This window comes from Otolemur garnettii, unplaced genomic scaffold (assembly GCF_000181295.1).
Source record: "Otolemur garnettii isolate 467f Iridium unplaced genomic scaffold, OtoGar3 scaffold00005, whole genome shotgun sequence".
Taxonomy (NCBI): Eukaryota; Metazoa; Chordata; class Mammalia; order Primates; family Galagidae; genus Otolemur; species Otolemur garnettii.
The window spans coordinates 28,924,727-28,948,238 of record NW_003852400.1 but is presented as its reverse complement, the minus strand read 5'-3'; the positions used below and the strand labels follow the sequence as shown (position 1 = coordinate 28,948,238).

The following is a 23,512-nucleotide window of genomic DNA, read 5'->3' as shown; positions in this document are numbered from 1 at the left end:
TATAGCCACAAGGGTTCCTGAGTTGTCCCAGGATGAACAATGGGGGGGATAACTTCAGGCCTCAGGATCAGAAAAGCCTGTGAAAAAGTCTACTTCCAAGCAAGACAGCTTCTTATCATCCAGCTGCCTATGAAGAAGACTGAGGAGCTAATGGAATAGATTCACAGTAACCTAGGAGTTTGATTACCATTTTTTCCCTCTCTTCTCTTAAATTCAGTCACTTCTTGACCTCCTCATGGACAGTCTTCCTTTCTTTATTTTGGATGCCATGCCAACTCCTCTTTTTCTCTTTCCCTGCTCCCTTACTCTCATACTCCCTCTTTCCTGCTGAAAAACAAAACAAAACAAAACAAAACTTTTTGCTTTTATATCTTAATCTTGGTCTGGAGAAAATCTATTCTTGAGCCATGGAGCACCTACTGAGCTTTCTCCCCTAACATCTGGTGTCCATACTGAGAGGTAAACTGAGTTACATCTCTGCCTCCCTACAAGGAGCTCACTGCTTTTTCTATCTCAAAATTGCTCCCTACTTTCCCATTCAATTCCCAGGACTTTATTCCCATTCTAGGCACCCATTCAGAACTCAGTAAGTCTCCAGGTATTTGGAAATGGTCATCTACTAAAAAAAGAGCTGGCAGATTTGTGGTTTATGGGAAATGCATCTTGTCTGCCACTCTGGGAAAGGTGCTTGTAAAGGGACAACTTCTAGCCACCTCCTCTGGGACTTCCCAGACCTAGGGACTCTTGGCTTTGGGGAAGTTCCTCATTAAGTTTCTGTCTGGACCAGGATGAGGGATGTCCACCTACTGGTTAGCACCTTATGTTTCATGTTGGTCATGTTGGTGGAATGTCTTTCTGCAGTAGGTCCTTGGTCTCAGAGATTCAAAGAATGAACCCACAGATTACAGTCAGTGGTATAATAGGATTTATTAGATAGAAAGGAATACAGAAGAAATAAAAAGCACCAGAGCTTTGGGCAGAGGGAAAGACCCAAGTGAGAAGTTTTGCATGGGTCTTCCATCTACAGGGATATAGATTTAAGAATTACATTTGGCCAGGACTTGGCAGACTTAAATGTTGACTGTATTAACAAATGAATGCAGTCCCTTCAGCTCAGGGCAAAAAGCAGAGTGTTCACTTCAGAAGAGACCAGACTAGGCTTATCTGAAATTGCCTGGGCCTAGGAAACTTACATGAAATTGCCCAAGTCTAGGAAATGGGGAGAACTCTGTATCAATCTGACTCAGAGTCAGGGGCAGCTTATGTCTGATCAGTACCTGAAGGTCTAGTGGAGATTCCCCTCTCAGATCCCCAGGAGGTCAATGCATTATTGTTCCTAAATGCCTTCCCTTTTTTCCTCCTTGCTATTACCACAGGCAATGTTCAGTCTGGTCCCTCCCAAACTCACCTCTGGGCTATCTTCTTAAAAACTTCAAAACTTTGGAACTTACTGACCTCTGACCTTAATGCTTAATCTTTTATTACAATACAGCCTGGTCACAATACAAGTTAGGTGACCAGGAATTTTGGCCTGAACATAGATCTCTTAATCATAATACCATAGTGCAACTTGATGGCTATTTTTACTGACATGGGATGTGGTCTGAAGTCCCCTACGTACAGGCCTTTTTGAGCTTGCTAAAAATCTTGTTGTCCATTCTACCTGTGTCATGCTACTCCTTACTTCTATTTCTCCACCCTCTTCTTCTGACATTTCTCTTTCAGCTCCCCTGCTCCCCCTCCATACCGGGCACTCTCCTTCAGATTCACCACCTAACCCTTTAACTCCATCACCTTCACTTCCTTTGCCTCTCCCCTGCCTTCCTCTTCTCCCCCACCACCTCTCTGGCCCACTCCCCACGGGTGCAGCAGCTCCCTCTCTGAGAAGCTGCTGGTGCAGAGGGCATTCTCCAAATTCTTATCTCTTTTTCTATGTCTGATTTGTCTTAAATAGAAACAAATCTGTGAAGTTCCTTAGCTAAGGTGACCAGATTTTAACATTGGTAAAGCAGGACACCACTGACGGGGGGCAGGGCCTGACAACAATGCAAAACAAGATAAGCAGTTCTCAATAATCACTTCTCAACAATTATTTGTTATTATTACAGTTTAACATTACAAAATTAACAAAAATAATATAAAACTCATATCCTGGCAAAATAGCCACATGGCAGCCAAAAACCACATATTCCCTTACTGTTCTCCTGCCTGTTCGTGCATTCTTTCCAAAAATCGGGACTTTTTAAAAATGCTGTGGGACGCAGGACATATTGTTGAAAATCGGGACTGTCCCGCCAAAAGCGGGACATATGGTCACCCTATCCTTAACTAATCCCTCAAGTTCTCTGAAGAGTTTGAATACCTCACACTTTCCTATGACCTGCTATGGAGAAATATCCATGTAATTATCTCCACTTGCCCTACTGCTGAGGAGAGGGTACATATTTGGTCTAAAGCTAGAGGGTAAGCAGATGATCTTGATATAGGATTTTTCTTTCTCTGGCTAGGTTCTTGGTCTTAGAAACACAAAGAAAAATTCTTGGACCACAGGCAAGCAGAATTTATAGAGCATAGAAAAGCTTCCAGTACAATGAGAGGAGGCCCAATCAGGTTGCTACTATAGCTCAGCTGGTTTGGGACTTTTATGCCTTATCTCCCCACCCAATCTTTGCTGGAAAACACTGATTGAGTCCTCCAAACCTAGCTGGCTTACTTTGATTTCTTTCAACTTTTACCTTTGTTCTCATTGGTATGCTATTTTCACCCAATCCCCTTGTGGGTTCTCCTTCCCCATGGCATGCATGCCCTGCCTAGCAACAGCCAGTGACCAAAGGCTGCACACTTCACCCTAAAGGAATCCTTTTACCTCCTGCAGTTTCCCAGTTGCTGTGTAAAGCCCTCCTTCTGGCTTCCATCAATCTTAATGGAAGGCAGCCTGAAGCTTATATGGTTGACCCCACAGGTGGTGCCAGAACAGGATCAAATTGGGATTACCAACAGGGGTCTCCTCAAGTGGAAAGCAAGACCATATACCTTCCTGGCTCTCAAAGAGAATGAAGAGGGTCCCTGCTAAATCTGTTTATTATGATAAAGTTACTCAAAACCTAGGGTGGGCTTGGCACCTGTGGCTCAAGTGGCTAATAAGACGCCAACCACATACACCTGAGCTGGCCGGTTGGAATCCAACCTGGGCCTGCCAAACAACAATGATGGCTGCAACCAAAAAATAGCCAGGTATGGCAGACGCCTGTAGTCCCAGCTACTTGGGAGGCAGAGGCAGGAGACTCGTTTGAGCCCAGGAGTTGGAGATTGCTATGAGCTGTGATGCTACAGCACTCTACCCAGAGTGACAGCTTGAGGCTGTCTCAAAAAAAAAAAAAAAAAACAAGGGTGAAAATCCAGTTCTTTTTCTTTCACAACTCTGTGACATTTTGCCTGTTTACTAATTTAGATCCTGATACCAGGGAGGGAAAAGCTATTCTAGCCATGCCCTTTCTCTCCCAGTCTCTCCTAATATTTCACACAAAGTCTGCGGGCCTCAGATCCCACAGAGTGAAGCTTTTAGATCTTGGCCTTCAAGGTTTTTAATAAGAGAGACAAAGAGAGAATAGGGGAGAAATGGCAAAGGGATGACAACAGGCCCTGGGGTGCAGAAGGAAGCTGTTCAAATGGTGGCTGCAGCAGTGGGAGAGGCTCTCCAGAGACCAGGACGAAACCCTAGAGGCTCAGGTAAGAAGGCATCAGAACTATGACCTTCTCGAGGAAGAAGCTCCTCCAGGAGCTGCACCCTGTTTACCTGTCACCTATTGGGTCAATGGAGTAAGAAATGCCCAGGAGAACCTCACTGGACATACCCCACCTCAAAAAAGGGCATTGGAAGTGATACTGTCCTCTTTTGGGAGACAGGGTATTGTGCTCAGGTCCCAGAAACAATGGGTAGACCTGCTCTGTCCACACCCACAGACCTTCAGAAGCTGCTTCAGTCTAATCAACAAATCCCAGCTTTGGACCTGGCCCTACTTTGCTACATCTAAATGGCTGAGCCTCGGGTAATCCTCCCTATTGCAGGTGAACACATTTCACAGACAGTGTCTACTTCCTCTGCTCTTCCTGAATTTTTCGGGACCCCTATTTCCCTCTCCTATCTCCATGTTGGAGTGAAAGGTAAAATACAGAGCTCCCTGTGTATTCCACAGCTTCTCTGCACTCTGGGAGAGAAAGTCTTCACCCCCCTTTCTGGTGCTTCCCATTTGCCCTCTTACTGGGAAAGATCTTAAAGTTAACAAGATATTTCCTTCACCTTTGAAAAGGTGGGAGGGGGCAGATTTAGTTTACCTCCTTATAAGATGCCTCTCCAGAGTGAATTTTTTTCCCCTTTCAAGGTACTAAGTTTTTTTTTTTCCACCTTTTTTTCCTTAGCCCTTTAAACACATAAATATTCTATTCCCTTGTCTTTCTCCTTTCTTCTCAATTTCCCACCTCCACCCGGCCCCTCCCTGGCAACAATGAAAAACTCGCTTAACTTCTTAAAGCTACACAGCCTACAGACTAAACTTTACTCACAGTATCCCAGGACAAACTGGGCCCCCTTCAACACCGGAAGAGTTCCTTTTAATTTTCACTGCTTCCATCAGTACAGCTGAGAATCCTGTCCAAGAGTTATCTCTTCAGACTCAAACCCTCCAGTGACAAAGAAAAATAGGGCAAGGTAGTGGGAAAGAGTCATGGGGTTGCATTTTCCACTGGAAAACCAAGTAATGCCTCTCTGAAAGGATATTTGAACAGAAAACTGAATTAAGGATAGCAAAACTAAAAAAAAACAGCCAGGAGGCTGTACCCATGACTCTCGCAGAAGTATCAGGACCACTGCTGGCACGTTGACAGATGCAGTGTAGTGAGGATGGAGGTAGAGAAGGATTCAAGAGAAATTTACAGGGTAGGAGAAAATTACTTAAAAGTTGTCAGTCTAATGGTAGTATTTACTTCAATTTTCTCACTGAATATCATCTAATGCAAATTTCAAAAGGGGCAGACAGAAGACTTTTACATGCAAATCATAGAATTAAAACTAAAGAACTATCTTCAACACAGCAGAGAAATCAAATCTCCAGGGCTCTAAGGATTACCAAAAGAGATAACTGTTAATATTTTTCTTGTCTTCAACAAAAGGCTAAAGCCAGTGAAGTCATGATTAAAACACTTAATGGGAAAGAACTGTGTAAAAGATGAAGACAATTACCATTATATAAACTACTATTATTAGTGGTTATATTAATTGTTCTAGGGAAAGAATATAGCATGCAGTTACCTTGTAATTTTGTGATACAAACTGTGCTGAAACAAAAGATAGGATAATTTGCCTTACGATATTAACTACAGCAAACAATTGCAGGGTTCTCAGAGTTTATTTGCAATCATTGCACATTTTATTCAGAATGTAGCTTTAAATTCATTAGACTGAATATATAATTTCCCTGAAGTGGTAAATTCTTATATGTCAAAAATAAATACACCACTTTCTTTGCCTTCTGCTTAACGTAGTTAAACTAAGAGCCTTTTACATGCCCCCACACAAATGGCTCAGAAGTCTTCCAGAAATAAAAATGTAATGAAAATATTTTATAAGTTTAGTTTATCTCATATTTTAGCAGGTAGATGGATGCATGGAACACAGGTGGCACCCAGATAGTAATCAAGTTTTTATTTTATTCTCTAATCCTAGACATACATACACACACACACACACACACACATATATTTGAGATGTAAAAGGGGCAGTCAGCAATAAGACTAAGCTTTACAAAATTGTAAAGCAAATACTTCAAAGAAAGTACATCTTTTCCTTGGAACACTGCATGGTACTTAGCTGGGATTTTGTCAGCTAACAAAAAGAAATTCAATACCATTGTTAATGACCAAGAGCACACACTATGATAAAGAGAAAGGAATTTGGAGTGAATGAAGAGATGATCCTAAATGCTTAAGACAGTTCATAGCAGCACCTGGCACTGGAACGGCCTTGCAGCGTTTTTCTTTTCTAACCACTGTTTGTTGCCAGCCTCTTGAAATAAGCAACAAGCCCTACTGATATTATCAAAAAACTGAATAAATGAAAGAATAATAGGAAATCTCCTTATACACTGCCAACAGCTTCAAGTCATTATGAATATCCTCATAGAGCAACTAATAAACCAATAATGATATTGCTTCCAATGACATAGCTAAATATATGTCCCTGCAATAACTGTGGTTTGACACTTTATGAATCTGTTACACAGAGAAATTATTTTAGTTCAAACATCTTAATTTTATGAATATTTCATAAAATTTGACCATTAAGTAAAATTACTACTATAAGAAACTATACATTGAGAATCAAACAATGGCATAAAATACCTGAAGTATTCATCTTTTTTTTTTTAAATCTGTAGATTGCCCTCCTATATCTACTATCTACCAATGTTCATAGACTAAACTGTGCCCAGTTGTGCAGACTCACCTGGGTTCACCTTGCTGTCCCTCACAAATGCCTTTTTCTTATAGGATTTGTTTCCTCAGCTTCTTCCTTCTCCTGCACATCCCCAAATACACTTCATGCCACTTTTGAAGTTGGTGTTCTATTTGTTAAGTCTTTTGTATCGAACAAATTTGTACTCTTTGACCCCTTCTGATGTTCTCCCACAATTCATGACCTCAAATATTTTTTTCTTCTGAATTTCTCAAAGAAGTACCTTCAAGGAATTTTTTTTTTTTTTTTGAGACAGAGTCTCAAGCTGTCCCCCTGGATAGAATGCCGGGGTATCATAGCTCACAGCAACCTTCAACTCTTGGGCTGAGATCCTCTTGCCTCAGTTTATCAATTTTTTAGTAGAGACGGTGTCTCTGTTTTGCTCAGGCTGGTCTTGAACTCCTGAGCTCAAGCAATCCACCCATCTCGGCCTCCCAGAGTGCTAGGATTACAGGTGTGAGCCACCAGGTCCGGCATCCTCCAGGGAAATTTTAAGTTGGTGAAAACTATAAATGACATCAACTGTAAGCAAGAAAGTAACTGACAATCCATGTCATGGGCTGTCAGCATTTCAGTTGCATTTATAATGGTAACAGGATGTTCTGTGCTGGTGCTCATGGATAATACCAAGCAGGAGAGAAGGACAAAGAAAACTCAGATGTTATTCATAGTTCCACACATAGAAAGATAGCATTTTTAGAAAGATACAGGTAACACGTTGAGAAAGCGATTGTCAGTATCATCGAGAAGGAAATTTATCATTTGAGGGAGAAATTTAGGATGAATAGTACATTGCTAAAGATTTTGCTCTATAGTAAAAGCAGATGAATTTATGGGGGAAAATGTATCTTTTCTTCACTGTCACTGGTTTCAGAGCTGAGAATCCCTGTAACAAAAGACAGATCAACAAACGAAAAGTATCCAAATTTATTTAAAGTTTTACTTGACACAAGAGCCTTCAAAATAAAGACTCAAAAAATAGGAAAACATATGTCCAATGTGTATTTTTATGCTACGTTTGATGAAGAAATGGACAGTAGCACAGAAGTATAAGTGGACAAAGGGAGTACAATTTAATGGTAATAAACTTGGCAAAACTTAACAAGGACTGTTTCTGAGTCTTCTCTGTCCCATTGTCCTTGGAGTTAAGGGTTTCCCTTTCTTCCAGGTATGAGGAGGGCATCTCTGGAACAAGGGTCTATGTAGGGGTCCTCAAACTTTTTAAACAGGGGGCCAGTTCACTGTCCCTCAGACTGTTGGAGGGCCAGACTGTGGCCCCAGGATGAGTTGGCTGCTAAGCAGGACAGGCAGCGGTGGCAAAAACACCCAGCATGCTGGATAAATGTCCTAGGTGGGCTGCATGTGGCCTATGGGCCATAGTTTGAGGACACCTGGTATGTGCTCATTTAGAAGATCAGAGAAATTCTTTTATGAGCTGCTTCAGGAGAGAAGGGAGTAGGAATGAGAGGGGCTTTCCTGTTTTTACTGTTTTATCAATACCAACGTGCCATATTTGGGGGTAACATGTCCCAAACTCAATTAAATTAAATCAGTAGAATTAGATAAATATAACCCAGAAAGCAAAAAAAATGTTTTGATCAGCAAGGGACTTGAAGTTGAGAGATAATTTCTGGAGAAGCCAACAAGATCATACAGCAAAAGAAAGGGTTTATAGTATGTTAAAAGAAAAACTTTGAGCCTTTGAATTTAAGAGCATGTTTGGCACTGGTCTACCAACTCTGTCACAAACTCAATATATTAAATCTTAAGTAAAATCAAGTTTTCATATTTCCATGTTGCCTCTCAAACCTGTTTTCTGTTATCGACATACAGAAGAAAGTCTGTACGAGGAAGGCTCAGAGAATCTACATGTGTGATCATATTTTGCTCCTTTATAAATATATTTACCATACCATTTATTGTCCAAACAATAAATTGTCTAGGAAATGGTTGAGAATGAGAGAATGAGCTATAAACAATTAAGCTAGCGTAATAGCCATAAAATGCAACTATCCTGAGCAAACCACGACATCTCTTAATGCTATTTTTAAGGTCTTAGAATTTCTGATTTCTAGAAAACTACTTCGCCTAGGCCTTGATCATATTACCAATTACAAGTTTTACCCAAAGCTCCCTGGAACTCCATGCTAGTGTGGGTTACTAAGAGAAGCCAGGCACCCTGACCTCCTCAGTGGGGGAGAGGGAAAGTGATGACACTTCAAAATTAAATCCAGCAGTGGTGAGAATCTGTGCTGTGCTTCTTGTCTGAATCCCCAAGAGACAGACCTCTTGAGGTCGGTGAGTCATCCTAGTGTGGGAAGAGTCGAGAGATGACCGCCTAAGATTTCAGAAGCAGATTAAACCCTAGACACAGCCCCACCAAGCTTCCTATTCCCCAGAGTTGCATGAGAAAACTCCCAAATTTTCCAGTGCCCTCAAGAAGGATATAGAAATTAGTTCCAAAAATGAAAACCAACACTCCCCTTTACTGGCATGGAATATGTTTCATTTGTCTTTGTGGTCCCAATATCAACATATGTCCATTGATATTAAATAAATATTGTATTAATAATGTATTACTATGAATAATTTTAATATTAAATTATATTGCATTGAGCACTTAATTAAATATAATATTGTATCAGTGGGTACTATACACTTACACATGATAAGAAACTCTGAGATCCTTTCTGAAATTTTTCCTTTTTTTCCCATGGGAAGGTATCTGGTGATTATTCTCTAAATGCCCTCTCCGGAGCTTATGTTTGTTTGCTGTTCTATTTTTTTATGTTTTTATGTTTAACTGCAGGCTAAACAATCTTATGGCTGCCTATTCATCCCAGTAGAACATGAATACTTTTGATTTATTTTGTATTACTGAAAAAGAAAGAAGCTAAATGAGTCTTTCTTATTTTGATTAGAAAACCACAAAAATGTCAGGGTGAGATACAGGGTTCAGCGAGAAGAAAATCTCCAGCCAGTCTCTGCACAACCCAAGACTCTCTTCAAATAAGGTCTACATCTGGACATTCTCCTCTTCTATTGATTGTGTCATCAAGAAGACACAGACACAGCAAAAGAGTCACTAAGATTGGATATTTAAGGGGCAAGACATGAGTAAGAGGCTCCTCAGCTGCATTTCCCCACCTTCCTGTAAGGCAGATAGTAGGGAAATGTTTTACTAGTTAGACTTGGCACCTGAAAGTTGGTAGGATAGAGAAAGGGAAATGTTATGATGGAAAGGTACTGTATCAATGAATTTGGGGCCCAGTGTTCAAGAAATCTGAGTTTTCTCAAATAAGAAGAATACATTTCCTACTCTATTTTCTTTTTTTAAAGGATAACTACTGCTTATTGATTGTGGCAACAGAAGTAAAGCAAAATGCTTCCACAATTAGATAAGTAAACTTAAAATACCATCGAGGAATCCTAAGGGAGATGGGAAACCACAGTTGGAGGTGGCTGGGGTTAGCAGAGGAGGGAGGAGAGAATGGAGACATAAAAGAATCAGATCACTTACTTAAACCTATGTCATCTTTTGAAGACTCAATTATATGTCTGAGAATGTAGCAATCAATTCAGCAAATAAATTTTAAAGCCTAGCCTGCTAAAGCCATGTGTAACTTTGAATAAATATAGCACCTGAGAACTGCAATCAAAGCATTTACATCAAGTTTTTCTATGTGAGCAGTATTATTTAGAAGTTACGTGGTAAAGATTACCAGTGGATGTCAGAGAAGACAAATTAACACTGTCATGAAAAGTTTAAATTGCTAAAATATTTCTGGAGAACAATTTGGCAATATGAATCAGAAGCTTTGAAAAGTTGTACAGATACTCAATATCATCAAACATGAGGGAAATGCAAATCAAAACCACAAGGTGATACCTCTTCATGCCTATTAGGGTGGCTACTACTTTTTTTAAAAATGAAAATAACAAGTGTTAATGAAGAAATTGAACCCCTTGTGCAATGTTGTAAGAATGTAAAATGGAAAATAGTATGGTGGCTCCTCAAAAAAAAAAAAAATACATATGAAAAAATGTTCATCATTCCTAATCATCACAGAAATGCAAATCCAAACCACCTTGCAATATCACCTAATGCCAGTGAGAATAGCCCACATCACATGGTCTCAAAGTTGCAGATGCTGGTGTAGACATGGAGAAAGGTGAACATTTTTACACTATTGGTTGGATTGCAAGAAGTATGGAGAATCCTCAAAGAACTCAAAATAGACCTTGCATTTGATCCTGAAATCCCATTACTAGGCATCTACCCAGAAGAAAAAAACATATTTTATCAGAAGGATATTTGCACTAGGACGTTCAATGCAGCTCAGTTCACAATCACCAAGATATGGAATCAACCCAAGTGCCCATCAATCCGTGAATGGATAATATACTGTGGTATATGTATACTATGGGATACTACTCGGCCATAACACAAGATGGAGACTTTACATCTTCTGTATTAACCTTGATAGAGTGGGAGAACATTCTCTTTAGTAAAGTATCACAAAAATGGAGACTGAGCATTCATTGTACTCAATACTACTATGAAGCTAGTAAACAGACTAATACATGCCCACACGAGAGAAAAATTTGATTTAATTCAGGTTGGTGGAGGGGAGTTGTTGTGCTCCCACCAAATGGGCACAATGTAAGGGTATGTGGCACACCACCTCGGTACAGCACACAACTACAATAGGGACCTTACCTAACAAATGCAAACATTGTAACCTAATCATTTGTATCCTCATATTAATCTGGAATAAAATAATAAATAAAATAGAATTATATGATCCAGTGATTTCACTTCCACATATATCCAAAAGAATTAAAAGCAGAGGCTCAAAAATGTATTGTAAGGCATGTTTAGAGTGGCATTATTGGCAATAGCCAAGCTGTATAAACAACCCAAGTGTCTATCCATGGATAAACAAAATGTGGCATATATATAGGTTGGAACATTATTTCAGCCTTTAAAAGGCAGGAAATTCTGACATGAATGAATCTTGAGGATGTCATGCTAAGATAAATAAGTCAGTCACACAAGGACAAAAACGGTGTGATTCCACTTATATGTATTATGAGATAACTAGAGTAGTTAAAGTCATAGAGACAGAAAGTAGAATGGTGGCTGCCAGGGGCTTGCAAAGGAGGGAATGGGAGTCAGTGTTTAGTGGGCCTGGTGGTTCAGTATTACAAGATAAAAAGAGTTCTGCAGATGGACGGTGGTGACGGCAGTACAGAAATGTGAATGCAGTGAAGACCACTGAACTGTGCACCTCAAAGTGTTTTACGTGGTAAGTGTATTTTACTACAGTAAAAAAAAAAAAATTAATGTGTGTTTCTCTTATGAAATTTATCATTAGAAAATCAATGAAGGACATAAATATATCCACAAAACAATTTTTACCTCATTATTTATAATAGGCAAAATTAGAAATAACCAAAATATGCCCCCATAGGAAATTAACTAAACACATTGCTGTACATTCATACAATGGAATGCTATGTTGCCACTAAATAAAAGTAATTGCATGGATATTTACTAACATGAAAGATGACATGATATAATGAGATTTTTATTTATTTTTTTGTTTGTTTTTGAGACCGAGTCTCACTTTGTTGCTCTTGGTAGAGTGCTGTAGTATCACAGCTCACAGCAACTTCAGACTCTCGAGCTTAAGTGATTCTTTTGCCTTAGCCTCCCAAGTAGCTGGGACTACAAGTACTTGCCACAAGTCTGGCTATTTTTTTAGAGACAGGGGTTTCTCTCTAGCTCAGGCAGAACTTGTGAGCTTAGGGCCCAGGGGTCGTCAAACTTTTTAAACAGGGGGCCAGTTCGCTGCCCTCAGACTGTTGGAGGGCTGGGACTGTGGGCCCCAGGACAAGTCAGCTGCTAAGCAGGACAGGACAGGCAGCAGCGGCAAAAACACCCTGCGGGCCAGATAAATGTCCTAGGTGGGCTGCATGTGGCCCGTGGGCCGTAGTAGGCACAGGAGATCTACCCTCCTCAGCCTCCCAGAGCACTAGGATTACAGACATGAGCCAACACACCCAGCCCAATACATTCAGATTTTTAAAAAGACATTATTTCAAAGCAACACGTATGATGGGATCTTACTGTGTAAGTACAGAAAAATGCATGGACAAACATCTCTCTGTGCACAGACACACAAACACTTAGAAATATATGTATATATCATTAAGTAAAACTGGTGATTTTTCCTTTCTAATTTTTTTTCTTTTTTTTTTTTTTTTTTTTTTTGAGACAGACTCTCATTTTGTCACCCTCGGTAGAGTACCACGGCTTCATAGCTCACAGTAACCCCAAACTCTGGGGCCCAAGCGACCATCTTGCCTCAGCCTCCCGAGCAGCTGGGACTACAAGTGCCCACCACAATGCCCAGCTATTTTTAGAGACAGGGTCTCACTCTGGCTCAGGCTGGTCTTGAACTCCTGAGCTCAAGCAATTCACCTGCCTCCCAGAGTGCTAGCATTACAGGCATGAGCCACTGCACTTGGCCTTTCTAAGATTGTTTCTTGCCAAAATTTCTTTGAATATGAGCATAATATATTCAAAAATTTGTAAAATATAAGGTTATATTAATTTTGTAAAGTTATTACAATTAGAAAGTTTTCTTCACAAAGAAATGAGAGTCCCTAAGGCTTAAAAGATAATCTGAAATAAGTAAGCTAAGAAATCTATTGGTTATTTTCTAATAGTCCCATAGACCGACACCAGAAACCCTGAAGCTATGATTTACTCAAATTATTTCAACACAAATGTCTGTTTCATGTATATTATTTCATCTAAGCAGAATTCTTCTGAAAATCCTATTCTTAATACTGAAAGAATAATTATTCTCGTGCCTGTTAAGAGATAAATAGAGATAAATAGCACAGTCCTGACCCTGTAGTAATTTGGTATTCAGCAGGCTTTCCTCAGCTCTTGAAAGACGGATGTCCCATAGAACAGCTCTTCACCAATTCATCCCTTTCCCCCAATCCCACTACTGCTAGAACAGATTGTATTCTATCGTGTAAACCCAATGGCATTTGATTCACCTGATGGCAGCCACCCAACCCTATCTGGACAAGCAGGTCTTGCTGAACAGAAGACTTCAATATTTTTTCCCATAGTTTTTATCAGCTGTTTTCACACTGTTGAAATGATCTTGGCAATACCATTCAAAGTAATCTCTCACTCCTCTTCCCCACCATGGTTGTCCTTTGAAACACAGCGTCCACTCTGTGTTTAGGTTTATTTATCTTTCAGCCCCGGTGCCCACAAGGCTTATGGAAGTTATCAATCAAACCAAATTTATGAAGTTCTTTTGTGAAAGCACTGCAAGGTATTGGACAAAAGTCAATGGAGAATAAATAGTAGAGAAACAAATGTGAAAGCTCAATTAAATTAAGGAGTTTATAGTTTCACTGCAAAGTGTTCAGTGCAGTTAAAAAATGGCTTAGGAGGAATATAGCCAGGCTACTGACTTGTTTTTAAGTTGCCTGCTTTCAGAATCCAGTTTACGTGTGTCAGAACTAACAACAGTGAAAGCCAGGTTAACAGACAACAGAAATTCAATTACAAAAAGAAAAGAATTTCTGCCTCAACTTTCACATTCTAGGAGAAATGAAGAACAAACTTAGATATTGGCTATGTTGTTGAGTAAAAGCCCTTAGGCATTTTGTTTTTTTAAGATGTGCAAAAGTGGACCAGGAGCTTAATCTAGATTAAAACCAAATTGTTTTACATTCTAAACAAACCAAGTTTGCTCCCAGGCAGCTGGATAAACAGGAAAGGGTATTGCCTGAAAAGAAGCCAGCTAACATGGCAGCAAAAGAGTCCACAGAAGAAGATGACAGATAAAACTCCCCAGCACCAGTGAGGCCCGGGAATTTATAAGAAGACTGATATTGGGGTGGAGTTTTCAGACGGCTGGAGCACCGGTCCCGAACATCCTCCTGCTTCAATCATGGCTTGTGGTCTGGTCGCCAGCAACCTGAATCTCAAACCTAGGGAGTGCCTCAGAGTACGGGGCGAGGTGGCCCCTGACGCCAGGAGCTTTGTGCTGAACCGGGGCAAAGACAGCAACAACCTGTGCCTGCATTTCAACCCCCGCTTCGATGCCCACGGGGATGCCAATACTATCGTGTGCAACAGCAAGGACGGCGGGACCTGGGGGCTGAGCAGCGGGAGGCTGCCTTTCCCTTCCAGCCTGGAAGTGTCGTGGAGGTGTGCATCAGCTTTGACCAGGCCGACCTGACCGCCAAGCTGCCAGATGGTTACACATTCAAGTTCCCTAAGCGCCTCAACCTGGAGGCCATCAACTACATGGCAGCTGATGGTGACCTCAAGATCAAGTGTGTGGCCTTTGATTGAAGTCAGCTGGCCCGTGACCTCCAATAAAGGCAGCTGCCTCTGCTCTTCCTGAACCAGCCCCCCCCCAAAAGAAGACTGATATTATATACTCGAATTTGGCTGTGTTGCTGGGTTCCCCACACATCACTCCCATCATATGTCTATTGCACACAACAATATTATGTTAAAGATGCTCTGACGAGTGAGGGAAAGAGTATCCACCATGAGAAGCTTTCTGGAGATAACATAAGGAGGACGTGGTCAGGAGACAACAGAGCAGCCAGCTGGTGCATGGGCCAACTCAGGAGTAGACATAACTCAAATCTCATTTTCCCACAATCTATCAGAAGAGGTCTGGGGGGAAAGGCCGCAGCTAGATCCAGCCCTTATGTGAGCGGAGATATCCTGCTGCAACTGCCTTGCCCCATGAAGTTTATGTCATTGCTTTAAGGTTCTGTACTTAGAGATGAGGAAAATGAATATTGAAGAGAGAAATAAGTAATTGATTTAAGGTCACATTGGCAAGTAACTGAAAAAAATCAGCCAGGCGGGACTGCCCATCCCCTCTGCATCTGTCCACCAAGCCTCTCTTTTTACAAATACCTAACTGTTTAGGGAATCCTTTACACCTGACTTAGATGCCATTTGGAGCTTACTGTCTAATGGCAGAGCCACCACATCCAGAGCATAATGTCATAATTTTCATAGCAAATAAAAAAGACCAGTCCATAAGTCCATGAGTATAGGATCATGTCCTTTTTCTATCCCCTCCAACTATTTTCCCTGTGCTCCAAATTACTTACTATGTAAAGGACTAGCACATAAAGGAAAAGTTTAATCTCAGCATTTTTAACTGAATATCCATGCCTAATCTTCTTTTCTTGATCAGCTCTAAAAGAAGAATTTCACATTGAATATAACTGATAAAGTTCATTTGAAAAGAGGCTTTTCTTGACTTAAAAAAATAATACAAGTAATCCATGTTCTTAAAGAAAAATTAGAAATTTTAGATAAGCAAAGAAAAAAAAAGAAACTTCCCCTAATCCCAGCGCCAAGAGATAAATCATATTAATGCTTTGACATCGAGGACTATTCACAGTGAATAATGCTGTGTGAACCGATGCCCCTTCTGAAGAACCATCAGGCATGCGCAGGGATTGGACCCTGCACAGGTGTCATTGTTATCATCATCTCAGCTGCGCAGACTGATACTATGTATCATAGGGACTGATTTACCAATCAACGGAGGAGAGCAACAGTAACAATAGCAGCTGAAAACTTTCTGTAAGTAGAACACTAAACTGGTGAGTTTCATGTTCAATTCAGGAGAAAGAGTCACTCCTCCCAAGCCCTCTCCCTGTGAAAGATTTCCTGTACTTGCTGCTAATCTGGGATAGTAGTGATCAAATTCAACTATATTTGAAAAATAAAACTCAGTTTTTATTTGTACTTCAAGTTGGATCCAGAACATAAATTATACTACCTGGACCATTCTAATACATAAAATTTGAGGGCCGGGCACAGTGGCTCACACCTGTGACCCTAGCACTTTGGGAGGCCGAGGTGGGTAGATTGACTGAGCTCCCAGGTTCAAGACCAGCCTGAGCCAAAGAGAGACCTTGTCTGTAAAAATAGCCGGGTGTTGTGGCAGGCACCTGTAGTCCCAGCTACTAGGGAGGCTGAGGCAGGAGAATGCCTTAAGCCCAGGAGTTTGAGGTTGCTGTAACGCTATGACACTCTACCAAAGGCTACAAAATAAGATTCCATCTCAAAAAAATAAATACATAAATAAAAATAAATTTAAAAATTCATAAAATTTTACAACTTTGTTGCCTTAATTTGTATATTGATATACCCTAAAGAAGTACCTGATTCATAAGAAAAAACTAACTTACTTGGAAAAGTTCTTGAAAGGGGAATTGCTATCCCTAAAGCTTCACCTTTAGAGCTTGTGAAAATATGCAATAGGAAACCTGCAATCAATGCCAAGGTCCTCGCAAGTGAATGGCTCTGGATGACTTTGCTAATCCTTTAATTTTTTTTTTTTTTATCTCATTGGGTCCTTCTAGTTCCACATTTACCATCAATAGATAAACAGCAATGAAGATGTGTAGGTCTCTCAGTTAACATTTTTAGAAATTATTTTCAAAGACATCTATTTGAAAGACATAGCTATTTTATTTTAATACCTACCATTTATAACATTTTAGCAAGTACTCTGCACTCATTACCTCCTTATCTGACCTTGCCAGTTGGATATTGTTATTATACCTACTTTACAGACCAGGAACTGAGGCTCAGAAAGGGTAAATGCCTTTCTTAAATTCATACAGCTACTAAGTAGCAGAGCCTAGATTAAAATGCTTGGGTGTAGTATTTTAAAACCCATACTTTTGATAAGTAAATTCTGGAGATCCGTTAATTAGTATGGTAACTATAGTTAGTAACAATGCATCCTACAGTGGAAATTTACTGAAAGAGTAGATCTTATATGTTCTCACCACAAAAAAAATACAATATGAAAGGTGATGAATATGTTAATTAGCTTTAATTATTTAATTATTTTGCAATGTACACTCATATAAAAACATCATATAGTATGCCATAATATGTACAATTTTTATTTGTCATCTTGACCTTAATAAAAGTGGCAAGGGGACAGGAAGAGAGCTCCTCCTTTTAATCACTACTTGCCCCATTTGACTTGAGACTTGGGCAACACAGATGCCCTCAAATGAAGGAAAAGGGAATTTGAACTTTTACTATTCTCTGATTTTTTAGCAGGTGCTAAATTGTGTCTCTTTATCATAGTGACTCCGTGCGAGGCAAACCTTCAAGTGAAATCTAAAAGGAAGAGGCTCAACTGAAGCCAGGCAGCCTGGGGAACCAACCCCTTTATCAGCAGCAAGCAGGAGAACATGCCACCAGGCAGCAGGGATGCTCTGAGAATTGGGGGGAATCACCCGGCCTCTGAACTTGCTGAGTAAAACATGGTGACTTTTGCAGAAGTATGATTTTTGCCTACCCAAAACCAAACTGCTAAAATGCTTGTAAATTCCAGCTTGACCCTAGGGGTGTCTAATTCCCTACAACCAGGATATGTTTATGGAACAAGAAGTCTCAAATACAAAGAAAATTAAGACTGGCTACAACTGCAACCATTTTGTGGAAATAATATTTTATTCAATCATATAATTGATAATATTCTGATGGGTAAAATCACTATTCAATGATAGCTTTATCAACTGATTGAGAAAAATTTAACGACATTCTTGAATATGAACTAAAATACATTTTCCATAAAGTGACTTAGGGCATAAAAACAGACACTGTGGAATAAATGCCATACAGAGGGATTTTTATATAAGCATCTAGTTCTCTTCAATGAATAAAAGTCTGCTTTTTCTTATTTTGTTTGATGTATGTTGCTCTTTTCTGGGAAACTCAGTTTTCTTGGGGCAGGTCTGCTGCAGTTTGAACTTTTTTGTGCCATTCCACGGGGTCCTTCTCTACCTATGAGCTGGTTCTGTTTGTTGTGGCCGTGTTCTTCATGCCTCCACGCTCTACATCACTGCCCAATAATTACATGTTCCTCAAAAAGAGAAACTATTACTTCGGCTATGCTAGATATTAGTTATATTTTTTCATTTGAGCCCTAAATTCTCCATAGTTTAAGAAATCATTAGGTAACCAGTTAGTTAATAATATAGGGTATTAATAATAGCATATATAATATAATAATATCACCCCCCTTATTTTGGAAACATCTAGGACTGGACTTTTAGATCTGTGAATCTGTCATTTAATAGACAAGCTCAATGCATTAACATTTATTGTGATGATCAATATATATAGATGTGTTTTTCTCATTTTATGCATCCAATTTTCCAATTACCTTTGGTTGAATTAATCTAGATACTATAATCTGGTGCACTCAACTCTGAGTCAACCACTCTTCTAGCTAGTTTTCCTGTTCTATAGGGTCTGCCATACTGAGGACTGTTTCCAGGCCCTCAGAAGCTAGATATCTACAAGGGACTCCAGTTCTGCCAAGTCGGGGTGTGCACACGAGGCTCAGAGACAGCAATCTGCAAGTGCCAGAGAAAGCCAAGAGCAGAGAGGGTTGGTGTTTAGGCAAATATGAAGACAGGGGCATCTGGTTCTTCTGGGGAGAAATGGCAAAGTCCCTCATGTGTAGTTTTCACCATCATAGGTGCCAAGTGTCCTGCTGGCTGTGTCCAGCAGTTTGGGTAAGTGCTCCTGCCTCTGGCAATATTGCCTCCAGCTCTGTAGCCTGCTAGCCCAGAGGTTCTGTGAGTTACCAAAAGTTCTTTAATAAGTTTCTTTTGCTTAAATTTGATAGCGATGATTCTGTGCTCTGCCACTAAGGATCCTGACTGAATCAACTTTTACGTCTGAAACGTGTTTGCTTTGCTCTTGCCTTTGAATCATAATAGATTGACTGGTTATGAAATGATAGGTTCAAATTTGTTTTCCCTCAGGATGTTAATATGTTTCATTTTCTTCTTGCACTTGTGTATCTGCTTCTTATTCCATTGTCAATCTGGTTCTTGTCTCAGGAAGTTTTAAAGTATTTTTTTCTTATTCTAAGTCTTCTGAAATGTGTCTGCCTTTCGTCTGAGTAGGAATTGCTGCCATTCCGTTTTCTCCTGCGCAGCACTCAATGAGCCCCCTCCGTCTGACATTTAACGCGGAAACATCCTCCTCTGCTGTTCTTGGCAGGTTGCCTCTGCGAAGGTCTGTTCTCTCTGGTCTCTTCTTCTAGGTTTCCCAATTGACTGACATGAGAATTTCTTGTCCTGTCCTATATATTTTTAAAGTTTTCTTTCATGCTTTCAATGTCTTTATTTATTAACTACAGATTTTGTCTAATATCCCTGCTTCTCAAACTTCCATGTACATGCAAATCACCTGGGCATCTTATTAAAAATGAAGATTCTGAGGCTGTGTGTGGTGGCTCACGCCTGTAATCCCAGAACTCTGGGAGGCCAAGGCAGGTGGATTACTTGAGCTCAGGACTTTGAGACCAATCTGAGCAAGAGCAAGACTCCATCTCTACTAAAAACAGGAAAATTAGCCAGATGTCTCAGCTACTCAGGAGGCTGAGGCAAGAGGATCTCCAGAACCCAAGAGATTGAGGTTTTTGTGGGCTATGATGATGCCATGGTACCCAGGACAACAGAGTGAGACTTTGTCTCAAAATATGAAGTAAATAAATAAATAAATAAGAATAAAGATTCTGGTCCAGTATTGTTAAGGTGGGGCCTAAGGTCCAAGATTTCCAACACATTTCCAGGAGATGCTATTGGTGCTGGTCTAGAGACCAAACCTTGTATAACAAGACCTTAGGTAACAAGCTGGGCATAGGAGGTACAGAGATGAGTAACAGCAAACACATGTTCTCCACAGGCAGTGTGGGAATCTTCCTCCACCACTCACTAGCCATATGACCTTGGGAAAACTGGCATAATCTCTTTAAGAACAAGCTTGCCTTTCTATAAAATAGAGATTTTTAGTCCCTGTGTTTCTTGTTTCCTGCAGGGATTAAGTGTGATTTTTAGCCTTCACAGACCATAGGAGGCATGAAATGGAAAAAGGAGAACCCTGGGCTTCTGCTGCAGAGATGAGCTTTAATGATGCAGGATAGAAAGTGTCCTGGGGCCCGCCATGCTGCCAGCAGGGAGGGTTCTGTTCTCATCTTTGACCTCAGCTATGAAGTTGTTCTTTGAATTGAAGAGATTGGAATAAAATACCCACGCCTGTTTCATCCCCACCCAGATGTACAGCCCATCCATAGAATAGAAACAAGCATGTTCCATTTTAACAAAGAAACAACCTGCCACGTCAGCCACTTGAATAGAGAAAAAGTAAATCATTCTGTGACTAATACAGTATATTGAAGGAGTAAATTTCTGTCAAAAAATAATTCATATAGGCAATTTTTAAAATGGAAATCGTGGAAAGTCATGAGAAAGAGGATATGCCTGAAGTTTGGAGAGAAATTTTTTTGCTGTAAAGTCATTTGAAATTGATGTTTGCTCTGAACAGAGGGAATGAAAAAGGAAGGAAGGAAGGAAGGAAGGAAGATGGAGAAAATTGGGAAGGAAATCAATGAGGTGGAATAGCTTTGTCATGTCAGCATTTTTCAAATATTATGATGTAACACTGGCTCCACTAAGGCTGAGTGCAGCATACGCCCACCACCAAGCCTATGAAAAGAAGAGGGTGATCACAAAAGTAGACTTAAGCAGCACAATGGGAAAAGAAATTGGCCCAGACAAATGTTCAATTTTTTTTTCTGGTATTAGAAATTTAGCTACTGGTCCATATTTGATGATAATCTTGCTGTTAACGCTTTATAAAAGCAAATGTTTGGTTACAATTTCACTTTTAAAAGGCCACTTGAATTAGCAGGGCAATTTAAAGATTGAGTTTTGGTAATGACATTCTTAGAAAGAGAAAAAGGTTGAATAACTTTTGTAAGACCAAATGCAAAAAGAAACGAAAAGCAAAAGATCACTAGAGTCTTTAAACCGTTGACAGGTTTTCTAAGAACAAATTTTAGTTCCACTAATTCCCACAAAGTTTATTTAAAAATTGCCTAGCATTTTTTAGCCAAGCTAATATCTTTCCAGAAGGAAAGTTATTAATTATATTGCACAGAAAAGATGTCCCAAGGATTATTGGGTAAAATTTTTTCCTTGGCTAAAGATTTTCACCAGCTTTTTTAGTGAAGAAAAACCTAGCAATTTAAAATCTACTCAATGTAAGATAGTTTTCTAGGTTACAAATGAGAAAACTTTTTTCTAAATGCTGCTGCAAGCCATTTTTTCCAAGTGAGAAGGGGTGCATGAAAGAAATTCCCACTCGATTATTTTAGCCAAGGTTCACCTTTCCTGAGTAGGAGAATCGGAAATGTGGCACCTCTTAAAACATGATCCTTCAGTAGGGTGTTTTCTGTGTAGGTGGCTGTGTGCCACACCAGGACACAGGTGACACGTCTGGCACTCAGAGTGAGCTCAGATCTACATTTTATTCCTTCTTTAGTTTTACCCATCCTCCCTCCTCCTTTTCCTTCCTTCAAATCTTCCATAAAGACTTATTTCTGACAGGATTTCAAGAGTGAAGAGGCCTTCTCCAGGCTCCTATAAGTCATCCTAACCTGCTCACATCTACCTCAAATATATCTAGGAAATACAAAGCCCAAAATTGCACATTTAAAGACAAGAAGATTAAAATGCAAGTACCTAGATGCTATGGGCCTAATATGTGTATCCTTTCAAAACTCCTATGTTGAAATGTAAATTCTGATGTGAAGGTCTTTGGAGGCAGGGCTTTCGGTAGCTGATCAGGTAATGGATGGGATTATTGCCTTTATAAAAGGGACTCCAGAGAGATTCCTCACCCCTTCTGCCACAGGAGGGAACAGCCAGAGATGGCCGTCTGTGAGGAATCTGGTGCTCACCAGACATCAAACCTTCTGGCACCTTGATCTTGGACTTCCTCACTTCCAGAACTGTGAGAAATAATACACTGGCCTGCTGTGTATAAGCCACCTCGTTTCTGGTATTTTGTTTTATCGGCCTTAATGGACTGAGGCACAAGGACCAAAAGCACTTGGTGCTCATGAGTTTCTTTTACGACGTAAATTTTTCAGACGTTTTTCTTTTTTATTTCAGAAAGACTCAGAAAAAAAAAATCAAACCCAAAGTATAATGGGATGACAACAACAAGCTTTTCTTCTGTATCCCTAGATCTGGAGCTGCCTCTGTGAAGAGGCTGCAGATGTGCAGGTAAGATCTGGAGGCTCTGACCCACTGGTCTCGTCTGAGACCTGCAGGCTCCCCAGGGCATGTTCTTCTCATAGCAATGAGAGAAGCACCACTTCTTTTTTTTTTTTTTTAACTTTGTTGCCCTCAGTAGAGTGCTATGGCATCACAGCTCACAGCAACTTCCAGCTCTTGGGCTTAGATAATTCTCTTGCCTCAGCCTCCCAAGTAGCTGGGACCACAGGCACCTGCAACAACTATTTTTTATTGTAGTTTGGCCAGGGCCAGGTTTGAACCCGCCACCCTCAGCATATGGGGCCGGCGCCCTACTCACTGAGCCACAGGTGAGGCCCCTAAATATATCTTAAATTATATCCACAAACCCCTCATTGGCCAAAGCAAATCACATGACCAAGCCCAGCACCAATAGGGCAAAGAAGTGGGAGAGAGAAAAGAGTATTTGTTGTACAATCACAAACTTATTGCAGGCATCTCTTCTGATCTATACTTATTCATAACCTTCCCACCTGCAAAACTCATTCATCCTCATCCAAAGTTCCACAAAAGTTTCATCTAATCAAAACCTCATATTCAAAGTCTAGGATCTTATGAGCTCTATTGGGTTGAATGTGGTTCTTCTTAACTCAGATACCTCTTAATGAAAGGATGAGTGTCACATCTACTCAAAACAGACTGAACAAATAAAGGTAGAAGAGGAATAGAATAAAAGAAAGAAATACTCTCAGCAGAGAGAGGGCAGAATGGGAGGCACATAACAGAGATTGCTTTGGAGCTGGAGTAAAATCTCATTGGTCAACGTTGCCAAACCCACCACTCTGA

At 40.2% G+C, this 23,512-nt stretch overlaps 1 pseudogene; it reads left to right on the top strand.

Annotated features, from left to right (window-relative positions):
- Positions 1–14,478: 14,478 nt before the first annotated feature.
- On the top strand, positions 14,479–14,956 carry LOC100941082 (annotated as a pseudogene).
- Positions 14,957–23,512: the final 8,556 nt, after the last annotated feature.